Source organism: Myodes glareolus, chromosome 24, assembly GCF_982192425.1.
Source record: "Myodes glareolus chromosome 24, mMyoGla1.1, whole genome shotgun sequence".
In the NCBI taxonomy this organism is placed as follows: Eukaryota; Metazoa; Chordata; class Mammalia; order Rodentia; family Cricetidae; genus Myodes; species Myodes glareolus.
Genome location: NC_142049.1, coordinates 13,665,740 through 13,678,657, shown reverse-complemented (window position 1 = coordinate 13,678,657; position 12,918 = coordinate 13,665,740).

Below are 12,918 nucleotides of genomic sequence, written 5' to 3'. Positions count from 1 at the left end.
CTGCCTTACTACCCATAGGGCGGGAGCTACTGCATCACTCCTGCCTCTACCCCTAAGTGCTGTGTCTACAGCTTTGTGATGCCATACCCGGTTTGAGCCTAACAAGTCTAGAGACCAACGCCTTGCTTAGAAGGATATTGTGAAGAGTATGGACACAGAAAGAAACAAAGGCCAGTTACCCCACTCAGAGCAGGCCAGTGTCCATCAGAGGAAAGGCAGAGGGGAGATGCAGGGTGGATTAGCATAGTTGCTCCTGAGGACCAGAGCTTCAGGACTCTACATCTGCATCACTTGGGCTGGGTACAACCAGCAGGAGGCTGTGTCCTCCCAGCACTGCCAGAAGACAGTTTGGAAGCTGTGCCGGTTATGTTCCTGTCGCTGTGATAAAAGATCATAGCCAAGGTCACCTACAGAAGGAAGACTTTGTTTGGACTAATGCTTCCAGAGGCATGAGAGTACATCATGTCGGGGGAGTGTGGCTGCAAGAGGCAGGCAGAGGGGCAGGAGCAGGAATCCGAGAGCTCACCTCTCCAAACTCAAGCATGAAGTAGAGAGAGGTGATAAAACAGGAAGTGGCTTGAGGCTTTTCCTCTCAGACTCCATCCCTCCAGCAAAGATGCAGCCTCCATCATCTCTCCAACATGCCGCCAGCTGGGGACCAAGTGCTCAAATGCCCAACCTAGGGGGACTATTTCTCACTTAAACTACCACAGGAGTTCATGGTATACAAAGGAAGTGCTTTGACGTCAGAGAGTGGACACTAGAGGGAGGCGCTTTGAGATAAGAGAACAGAAAGACAGCAGGCAATGCCCAGTAGGATGGGATCCCCAGAAGGAGCAGCTAATGGCAGGTGCGTGAGCAGCATCCTTTCTCCCTGCATTCTTGAAGCAATCTATGATAAACAAGACTCCCCTTGTGGCCAGATAGGCACAGACGGAGAACTTCAAGGGCTCAGCGCTCACGTGGGTTAGCGTGGAAGTGGCCCCGCAGGCCTGCTGACAGTGGGAACAACCACCACCTGGAGGCTCTGCAGGGAGTATGTCACTATTCTCCAGGGTTCACAGATGTGCGCCACCCCTCTGAAAGTCGATTAGAAGCTTTGAGGCTTGAAACAGCCAGAGTCCCAGCAGCAAGGTAAATGTTAGGCAAATGAAGTTTCCCACGTGCCGTACAAAGAGGCAAAGGTGAAATGAAAAATAACTCCAGAATTTTCGGGGGAAGAGATTCCCGAGTTTGCTGTCTGAACTGCAGGTGTCCCAGAAATAAAGACCAGACAGGAGGGACGGCAGTGCAAAGCTGGTGGCAGAACTTAATCTCTAGAATAGCTGTTGATGGCCTCTCAGTTCTCCGGCTTCAAGTTAATCAGTCTGAGACCTCAGGTGCAAAACCAATCTGCATGGTGTCTACTTTATACTTCAGGGCTCAGGGAACTCTTGCAAGGGATCCTGGATCCAAGGGGAAGTGTGGAGCTGTGATCAGGAGCGTAGGCGCCAAAGGCAGGGTAAAGCAGCGAGCCTGTAGCATTCTCAGGCTGCCTTGGTTTATGCCCCTCATGTCAACAGCTGACTCGGTTCACTCCAGGGACCTTGGTTTCCGTGCTTCTTTGCTCAGGCCTCTGGTGACCAGAACCCAGCAGCTCTTGCCCTTTGTTGGTTTCAGTTTCCTGGATGTGACTGTCACCACGAGAAAGTCATCAATAGCTGGACACGTCAAGATGGCAATGCTGTAGCTTTGCATGGTTTGTTTGCCTCTGTTCCTGGGGACTCGGGTCTGCCCAGACTTGGCTCAGAAGGCATCTTCTCTTTGCTTTTCCTGGATTGCTTCAACTGCAAGATCAGCAAGAGCTTCCAGCATGCTGGTAACTATTTTGTCCATGTCGTACTTTATCCCAAGTCATCATCATCATCATCATCATCACCTGAATCACTCCCCTTCATGAGTCCAGAGTGGAAGGCTTCAGTCTCATTCTTCAGTCTACAGTGGGGAGGGACAGAAGAGAATATTTATTCTCATGTGCATCTCAGAGAGAACTCTGGACCAGAATGAAGCTGTTCAAATAAAATTTGCCCTGTCTACTTCTGTCCTGGCCACTACCCGAAGAATTCACACTGAGCGGCAAGGTGGAGGAATCAGCATGTGTATGGGGCAGGGTATCTGTGAGGGAGTGGTATGTGGTACATATATGGTGTATGTGGTGTGTGTGTGTGATGTGGGGGAGAGAACCACTGCTGCGTGTTTGTTGCATATGTGAGGGTATTGTGTGTTTGTATGTACCTGAGTGTGTGTGTGCCCACATGAGCTATATAGTGTGTGTGTCGGGGGGAGATTGTATATATTTGTGTGTACGTGTGTGAAGAATGTGGAGTATGCGTCTGTGTGTAGTGGGTGTGTGTTACTCTTGTTTGTGGTCTGTGTAGCATGCAGTCTGTGGTAAGTAATGTCTGGTGAGGTGTGTGTGCCACTCCTCCTCCTTGGGTCTTCCTCCTTTGGGATTAGCCACCTGTAGAACCTCAGTTTGCTGCCTTGGCTCACACTCATGGATAGCACAGCGCTGTCCCATGAGAGGCAATCAGACCAGAAGCCCTGCGAGGAGAGTCCCAGCCCCGCTGTGTGACGAGTGTAAGGCTGGGTTCTTGCGTCTGTCTCTCCAGTCACAAACCTTATCATTCTTTCTCAGCTTCCTGTCTCCTGGATCACGCTACTCAGTGGGAACCTCACCCCAGAGAAGGGACGGGAATACAATTAGTCTCCTGAGAGGCAGGAACCCCTTCTTGCTCTCCCCGGGGCTTCTCATCTCCATTTAACCCATCCAGGCTAATTAATCCCCCCTGCGCTTACTGATCAAAATATAGGGACAGGGGCTAGGATGCGGCTCGGTTGGAAGAGACTTGCCTCCAACACCCAGGGGTCTGAGTTCAGAAAAGCATCAGAGCAGATGTAGGAGCCGCATGGTGAGTAACACTGGCCTTGGGTGTTACTCAGGTGTACTGTGTGAGCACCAGCAGGTATATCACAACCCTTCCTGTTAAGGATCAAGCGCTTTAACTTCTTAAAGTGACCCAGAACATTTATTTAGTGCCCATTTATGTTGAATGCACTATCTGGTTTTCAAAGCCACCAAGGAAGTAGGGGGGTTAGTTTTCTATTTCCTTTACTTTCCCTTTTTTTTTTTTTTTCAGATAGAGTGTGAACTTGAGATATACTTCAGGCTAGACTTGAACTTCCGATTCTCTTGCTTCTACCTCACCAGTGCTGGGGTTATAGGGGTGTGCCACCACATGTAGCTTAATGGGGTTATCACAGTCTTTCTGCAATGTGTGATTGAGGCTCAGACAACTTAAAATCAGCCCTAAGTCACAGGACTAGCAAAGGAGTGAAGTTGGGTCTGAACCCACATCTCCCACAGTCTCCACAACTCCATGACACCTTGCTCCCTTCCCTGTCACTTGCAAACCGCCTGGAAGGTGGCTCCATGTTTAGATTGAGGGACGTCCGTCTTCCTGAGGAAGGCCCCTGTCTTTTCTCCCATTCTAGTCAGAGCCCTTTAAAATCATGGTGTCACCACAAATACAGGTAAAGGACAGCTCAGCTCAGCTGTGAGGAGGACCCTGGGACAGGATGTGGGTGGTCTCTCCCTTTATGAGGTATCTGAGGCCATGTCTGCTTCCCCTCTGAGAGGTGTGTCTGATTTATATACCCAGCCCTTGCGGGAAACCTTCATCTTCCTGTCTTCACTTCGACTCCTAGACACAATTGTGTTTCCGTCCTTAAAAAATAAATTTTCCATTTCTGGACAGACCATTTCCTATCCTTTGCCATCTGAGTGGTTTCACCTTCACACAGTTTACCCCACTGCCTCGTGAGCGTCCCAGTTCCTCATTAGGCTACTTCTTCTCTCCATGAAAGTGCCAAAGAAGGAAGGGGTGGTGGTGAAGGAGGGAAGGGGGAGGAGGAGGAAGACTGGGAGGAGGGAGGGCAGGAGGACCTCTTCTGTTCAGGGTGCCGCTTCTCTGTAGAATCTGCTGTGTGTTTTTCCTGCTACCTTAGTTCACCAGAGCATGACATGGTCAACTCTTTCCTCCTCCCTAAACCTCACCCTGTCTTTGCTGCGAAGTCCTTCTCTGTCCCACGAAGCCAGCTGTGACTGTTCCCCTCAATGAGGTGGGATTCTGCAATTCTAAAGACGATTTAAATAAAAATAATCATATTGAACACAACTCATAAGTACCCTGTAGGTTGCTATCATTCCTTTGGGTAGAAGGAAGGGTGGAGCTCAGAAACATCAGCTAACTTACTCAAAGTTACAAACTTAGTGAGATTAAACATCTTGTTCTTTTAAACAAAAACAAAAACCAAACCCTTCAAAACTCAGGTTCCTAGGACTGGAGGGAGCAGAAGTCCCAGGTTCTGAGTTTGTCTGCACACCACTTCTCATGGAGTTTTAATTTCAGATCTAGGCCCTGTTGTTTGCTAGTTCTGTAACATCTCACCTGTGTGTGAAGAAATGCATATAGCTCGGTCTCTTTACGCTTGGGTGCACTCACTTATGAAGTTCAAGTTACAGATTGCGAATCATAAGGCCCACGTGAAATAAGGCCTGTGATGGCTGTGGAACCGGATCCAGTGTGCGCTCTCTTCTCCATACAGATCAGCTGTGTGTTGAAGGTGAGGACACAGAAGACACCTATGCTTAGTCTAGGCGAGCGCGAGGTGCCCTTGCAGTGTGGTTGGAGGACAGTCCCCGAGGGAGATGGTCCTTACCGAAAGGTGTTGGTTTCATTCTTCAGGGAATGTGGCCTGAAAGGCGAATTTTATTTTGGAAGAAGACCCAACACCCCTCTTTCATTACCTGGTTCTCAGTAGCTGGCGGTGTGCTGTGTTCCATAGGGTACCTCACCAGAGGGCAGTCTAAGGTCACAGGCCCCTTTGTGGAAGTCTTATCACAGGAACTAAGAAACCCAATCAGGCAAGAAGGCTTTTAGCAGCCTTCTCCGGAGAGATCAAAGTTCAGAGGGCCCTGAGCTCCTTGCCCTGTCTGCCTGTGGATCGCACAGCCAGGGCTCACAGGCTTCCTGGCAAAGGGTGAATGAATCCACCATTGTTGGTGCAGAAGAGAGGCTTTTGCAAAGCAAGAAGTCAGCCTGATGTGTGTCTCCTCTTTGCTACCACGAGGATCTGAGCAATCCAATGGCATTGTTCATCGATGACAAAGGCGGTGTTTGTGTCAGGGTGTAATGAAAGACTCAACAATTCTCAGGAGAAAAGGGAGACTAGAAAAAGAACATTCCTTTCAAGGGTAGCCATGGATAAACAGACTCTGTACTGTGCCCAGGGCTGACAAGCAGTCACCAGAGAGACTGTGCTCCTGAGTCTTCGTACATTGTAAGAAGGTGTCTCCAGCCCAAAGCATAGACATGCATTCAGATGCAGCCATTGGAACTACTCAGCAATCTGGTATGGTCTCAGGTTGATTTGGGCACAGAAGCAGACAGATACTAAAACTTCAAAGCTATGGACATCTCTAGAATGTTAGTCTCATCCCATTTCACAGGTGAAAAAAATTGAGGTGAATACAAACACTGTTTTTGTGATGTTTACATGCAGATTCCCGGTCTGATACTCACTAGAGGCCCTTCAAACAGTAACAAGTGAGCCTTTTCCAATGGAGGTGGCTAGACCACAAAAATGGACCAATTCAGCCTCATGAACCCCCAAAGCTAAATCCTTATTGAGTCTGTTAGAATACCTGGATGACCGTTAGGCGATGACTCTAGGATTTAACGAAATTTTCATACATGAGACCTAAGATAATGTGTTTGTTTTCCTAGAAACACACAGAAAGCAAACTAAATTCAGAACAATACAGTCACCAAACCGTCTGTGGCAGAAACAAGGATATCTCGAGTTCGTGTTGCACTGAGAGACCACAAGGCTTGCAGTCCCAGAGACATGAGCCCCAGTCTGCTTTACCGCGCTCGGTCACCCATGCTGCCCCCTCCCTGTCTTCTCCAAGCTCCAGTTTCCTCCCTCCTCGTGGAAGGCAGTGCCTGCCTGCCTTCTGGGTTCTGTAGACCAGGCTGTCCTCAAACTCAGAGGTCTGCCCGCCTCTGCCTCCTGAGTGCTGGGGTAAAAGTGTGCGCTCCCATCTCCTGGCAAGTGCAATCGCTTTTTAATAGTGCCTTTTCATTGTGCTGTGGTGGGATTGCCTTATAGGTTTTTGCAGCTTTATTCTGGACCCCCAAAGATGGAGCTGGTACCACGTGTCAGGGCTTGAGCGATGTCTCCTGGGCAGATCATGCTTTCACAGGGGATCTCTTACAGAGACCAGCTTAGTTGGCAAAGCGTTCCATCTATCAGGAGAAGTTGAAGATGCGTAACCATCATGAAAGACAAAATCAAGGGCAGCAAGAGTGCCATTAACCAACGCCCGTGTGTCCTGTGCACACGTCTGTGTGCTGAGAGGGTCCGCAGGCTGGACCCTCTGTTCAATAACGATAGTGTTTTCTGTGCGCATCTACAAGTTTTCTTTCAACCCGGTTAAACTGACACACCTGGCATGTCTTGCAGTTTTGTTGAATCGATTTTCAAACAGATGTTTGCTGTTGGCAAAAAAAATTGGAGTTGGTTTGTTGAATATCTCACTCCAGCTGGGTGTTGTGCGCTCCTCAAAGGCCCATGTGGTAAAGGTTTGGGCCCCAGGGTTTGTGGGAGGCAGTGGAACTTGTAAACAAGTAGAGTCCTGTGAGGGGATCTTTGGATCATGGGAGGGATTCCCTTGAAGAGCATTGGGAGACCCTGGCCTCTCTCTTCACGCTTTTCTGTTTTCTGGCTGTGAGCTGGGTGGGTTTGTTTTGCCGCCAGCTAGGCTCCCACCATGTGTTAGTGCCTCACTGTAGGCCCGAAGCAACAGGGCCAACTGATCACGGCCTGAAAACTCAGGAACAATGAGGTCACAGAAGCGTTTTGAACTCTACAGGTTGTCTCAGGCGTCTTGTTACAGTAACAGAAAACTACTCACACTGGACTGGTGGTATTTGCCATATTTGATATATAAATCTGTGACCACGGAGTAGGTTTCCTTCTTAAATTTACACTTTCGCTGATTACTCTTTCAGTTGATTTGATTGAGAAACATTTTAATGAATTCATTGATTTGTAATCATCTCATTACTTAATTTTCTGTAAAATAAGACCACATTCATTTCCATTTTTTTTATAGTTCTCTTAATGAGTATATTCCAGTGAGTTCTAATACAGGCATGTGTTTGATGCTATTTGGTAGATAGTCACTATTTAAATGCAGTGTGCTCATGCAACCCTTGAGATGAAAACCTTCTTCATACAAAAAAAATAGTGATCAACAGACATTAATTCAGCTGCTCAAAATAATATTAATATGTTCTTAAGGATATTGATATGTTTTGTTTTAATTTGATCTATTTGTAGTCCATGTAATCACCATCATCCCATCATCTATGAATTCATCGTGATGGTCAAGGGTCTCAATATGTTTCAATGATCTGATGGTCTAGCCGCATTGTCTGCAAGGTTCAAAACAGATTTGAAGCCCCTATAAAGACAACATCAGGTCATTCTAGAAAAGGTTTTCTTACCCTATGTGTCTCTGTGTGTCCCTACATGTGTGCATGTGCACCATGTGTGTGCAAGCGCACACTGTAGTGAAACAGGGAGTCAGATCCCCAGAAACTGACAAAAGGTTGTGACTCGCCACGTGGGCTCTGGAAACTAAGCCCAGTCCTCTGGCTGCGTCATTTCTCTGGCCCCAAGTAAAATCATTTTTAAGCTTACACTATTGTCTCCCAACTAGTTACTTTCTTCTCATGATATGTGAATTTTGGAATAATCATTAAAGATACCAGAAATAGCTTCAACTTGGAGAACCATAGTATGAGTCCAGAGAAGTCTCAAAGAGCTCCTAGAATATTCTGAAGCTTGTAGATGCACAGATAGATCACGGGCACCAACTTGTGGATGAAAATCTATAAGCAGCTCACTACAGGAACATCTCTCTTCAGGCCAACGCTCTCTACGATGGTCATCTTGAAGGCTGCGTTGTAAAACCACCAGCTAGTCAAGCTTCTACTGAGAGTCAGCGGGGTAAAGTACCGCGGTTCTTGAAACGAGTTACTCACTGTTTGTGCTGTGTCATGGCTACACCCTGTAAACAGGCATGCTAATTAATTCAGTTTCGAAAGACACTGATGACAGGAATACCCGATAGCATCTTGGTCATTGTTTACGGACCATTATCCAGTTGTAAATCTGTTTTGGTTGGATATTGGTGAGAACGGAATCCTCTGTTTACAGACCTGGTGGCTAGACACTTGCTTACCTAAGGGTAATTCTAGACCTCCAGATGGAGAGCTCTGTCTGGCCTTACTCCACGCTAAAAATTCCTAGCACAAGCATGATTTTTTTTGTCAGTATACAGCGTTCCCCATCTCCATCCTCTTTCATGAGAATTGAGTGAGCGAGCGAGCGAGCGAGCGAAGTGAGACACTGGTCCCTACATCTCTTCTCTGCTAATAATCATGAAACATTCTATCATTTTAACTCACTGTAGTTGAAGTACATGTGTTTGAAATATTTGTCTTACTTCTGTTGAAGAAGTCCCAGTATGGGTCCTGCGGGGACATTTCAGTCACTAAAATGCTTGCCCCACAAGCATGGTGACCTGAGCTGGGTCTCTGCTACCCATAAAAACACCTGGTGTGGTGGTAATCCCAGCGCTGGGGAGGTGGGAAGAGGGGGTCCTCGGTTAGCTGATCTAGCCTCGGAGGTGAACTCCAGAGCAGTCAGAGGCCCTCTCTTCAGGGGGTTGATGGTGTTTCTGAAGACGATGCCTGGTGGTGACCTCTGGCCTCTACGTGCAAGCACACACACGGTGGGATGTTTTTCTTTCCTTTTGTGCAATATGTCTGGACGTTAATGTTGTCTTATCATCTTATGGTTTCTCTCTCATTTCAGGTTTCCTTCCATTTCTTTTGGCTCGAATATATACTGTTCTGTTCATAGTTTCAGCTAACGATTTGGATGATAGACTTTCTTTTTCCGTCCTGATGGTCCTGGGTTACTCTAAAAATTGAGAATTTTAACCTATCAATGTTAACTGTTATTTATGTGCTCTTCTTCCAAATAAGGCACATTCCTCCGGATATTTGAGTTCTAGTTTCCCCATACTTCTTTATACATTGGTGTCTAGTTTTGTCTTTTGTATAATTTAACTCTTCTCAAACAGTGTTATTCTCGTTCTATGTAATAAATTAGATTTGGTTTTCACTGCTAATGTCATTGATTTTGTTATTTTTCACATTTCCAATTTTCTTCCAACTAGGAGCACCTTATTACACTCCTGATTATACCCTTCAGACTTTCTTATAGAGAATGTTAGTTAGTAGAATACAGTCTCAATTTCTAATATATTTTTCACATTGTATTTTCCTTTCATTCTCAAGAGATGTGTTTACTGATAACACATGGAATTGGCAGTTATCCTGTTCTTTAGCCCACTGCAATTTTCTTTGCACCAACTCTGGAGTCATTATTTCAGCTGCAAAGCGGGCTATTAGTCTAGTTTTCAATACGAAAGCAAGGCCTTAAAAGAAGAGTATCATTTTGCTTGGAACCCAGACCAGGCATTTCTGTCCACTTCTACCCCACTTGGATTCTGGAATCTTCAAGTTAAACTCCTTCAACATTTCTAGAAGAGATCTCAGTAATTGTGTTTCTGAATCGTGGTAGTTTGCTGTGGAAAACTTCAGCCTTGGTTTCATCTCCTTTGTCACGGTAACTATCAGGCGATGGGGTGCCTGATAAGTCTGTATCTGGAGCATGTATAAGTCTGTCCTGCTATGATAGTCCTCTGTAAGACCAATTTAGTTGTATGATCTTCTTGTGCTCTTCATTATGTTTGATGTTTACCATTGGTACTGTATTTGAAATCTCGGGTGCTATGATATTCACTTGAAAGAAGATTTTTATTTCATGTTTCTTGGCGGTCTGGGACACTTACAGAATAAGATATGGTCAGCACAATAGATGAGAACCACAAGACAGCATACTACCAAGTGCATTTTATATGTTTTTAGGTTTGGAGTAAATCTGATTGAATATTTTATACACACCAAAAGTTTTGGAAGTGCGTATAATAAGGGAAAAGAAAACAACAACAACAAAAGCCAAATCCAAATGCCTGAGGGCCTGTGTATATTGCTCAGTGGTAGAACACTAGCCTGAGATACTTAAGGCCACATCTTGAATCCCCAGCACTATAAACAAAAAATGAACAAAAGCACAAATGTTTCTTCTAGTCAATAGCAGCAGTTAAACATTTAAAATGAATATTTTGATGAATATTGTATTTAATTTTTTTTTGTATTTAATTTGATAGAGAGATTGAAAGTACCATTTCCTTTGGTTGTATGATTAGTTACTGGTATAACCTGTGATCCTAGGTTGGTTTCCTTCCTTCCTTCCTTCCTTCCTTCCTTCCTTCCTTCCTTCCTTCCTTCCTTCCTTTCTTTCTTTTGATGTGTTTGAGTGCATCATGTATATGTCTGATGCTCACAGATGCCAGAAAAGGGCACCAGATCCCCTGGAGCTATAATTACAGATGGTTGTGAGCTGCCATGCAGATGCTAGGAACCAAATCTGGGTCCTCTGCAAGAGCCGTTGATGTTCTCAACTGCTGAGCCATCTTCCAGGCCTTTACCCTAAATCTGTCCCTCTATTACATTTACTGAAAGCTGCACCACTGTACATATGGTGTTCTGTTTTTTTTTTTTTCATCTTAGAGTTTCTTTGAATCTTAGAACTTACCCACTTCTCTGCTTTAAATCCATGCCTGCGTCATCCCCGTGTATGTTCACAACATACACTTACGTCTGTCTTATATTTAATACCACTTCCCTCTTCCCACTGGCTGGGGAGCCAGACCCCTTGCTGCCTGAACTGTCTTAGAGAGGAGAGGCTGAGCCTGGCCCCTGGAATGAGAGCCGCTGATGTCAGTAGAGTTGCTGAATGGATGGGTTGCACTCTAAGTAATCTCAAAAGTCAAATTTTCCATCTGCAAAAGATAAGTCTTTTTGTTTGGCTTTGGTATTTGTTTTTTAAGAAAGTGGCTCTTCCAAGAATAAACAAGCTAAGAATTGTAAATGAGGAAAGGATACATTTTCTATTAAAAACAATAGATTAGAAAGAGAATGCATGGTGTTAGAGTATCTAATTTCTGCCCAGAAGTAAATGAAAATTCAACACTCTGGCAAGAGAAAGGCATTCTGCCCAGAGAATAGTCTGGCACAAGTTCCAAAGACTTGCAAGGAGAACTTCCGAGCACAGCCTTGCTTCTCACGGTAGCGTCTCTAAACCTCTCCCTGGGGCCCCCCATTCCTAATCATACTGAGAGGACAGAGTTTCCATGACTGGATGAGGTGCTCACAGCAGAAGCAGGGGGCACTCTGGGGTCTTTAGCATCTAGGACTGAACCATAACTCCCTAGGACAGAATGCTTAAGTCAAGGATGGAATCTGGACTGAGGTAGATCAGAGTAGAGGGCTTACCCAGCATGCAGGAGGGCCTAAATTCAATCTCCAGCACTGCTAATAAAAACAATGTAACTTTGATGACCTTTGGTTTGGCAGACTTTTTGGAAAGGACACCAAAAGCACAATCCATGACAGAAAGAATTAATAAGCAGAACTTCATTAAAATTAAAAACCTCTGCTCTGTGAAAGACAAAGTCAGGAGAATGAAAAGACAAATGCAGGCTGGGAGAGAATATTTGCAAAGGACCTTATCTGATAAAACACAATTATCTAATATATACAAAGACGACCAAAGAGTCAACAATAAAAGATAAACAATCTGATTAAAAATGGGTAAAACCTATGGCAGATACTGCGTCTACAAAGATATTAAAATGGAAAATAGCCATGTAGGAAGGTGTCCTATGTCACATGTCATTAGACATTACAAACTAAAACAGCGACATACACTACAGGCCAATGAGAGAAGCCGAGACTCCAAATGGTGGTGAGGGTACAGAGACCCACGTTATTCATGACTGTGGGAATCCAAGGTGGAAGAGCCACCTGCAAAGTCAGCGGGGCACTTTGTTATAGAACTAAACAAACTCTTAGCATTTTATCTAACAACAGCACATCTTAGCGTTTGCTCTAAAGGGCCAAATATTCATTTCCATACGAGAACATTTATGTGGGCATTAGTGGCAGCACTGTTTACCGTTGCCCTATGCCAATTATTGGGAGTCAATCAAGGTGCCCTCAAAGAGGATTATAGGTGAATACACTATGCTGCCTCCAGACAATGGAGCATCACTATGTACTAAGAAGAAATGAGCTATTGAGTCATGCAAAATATGGAAGAGACTTAAACCATGTTAGTAGGTCTACATGGCAAGCTGAAAGAGCTCTGTGCTGTACATGTCTAACCATCTGTTATTCAGGAAAACACAGAACTAGGGAGACAGGGAAGAGATAAGAGTTTAAGAAGGGGGAGAAATGAATTAATGAGAACCCTGGAGACTACCAGGGCAGTGAAACTATCCTACATGGGACAACCAAGTTGGCAATGGGTCATGAGACATTCGTGAACACTCTGGTCTTGATGTGTCGATGCAGGTCCATTCACTGTAGCAACAGTGCTACTACTGTGTCAGATGGGCCAGTGGGACATGTGGTAAGTGTATACACAAAGGCACTATGTAGAAATTTCTTGAACTTTTTTGTCAATTTGGTTGTGAAGTTAAATCTTAACTATTAAAGTCCTGAAAAAATGGTGCCAACAACAGTTAGGCCAGTACACCCAAATTATCAGGGTTGATTGCAGTGAGTAGCTCCACAGAAGACTGCAAGCCAACTGCCTATCAACCTTGGGGTC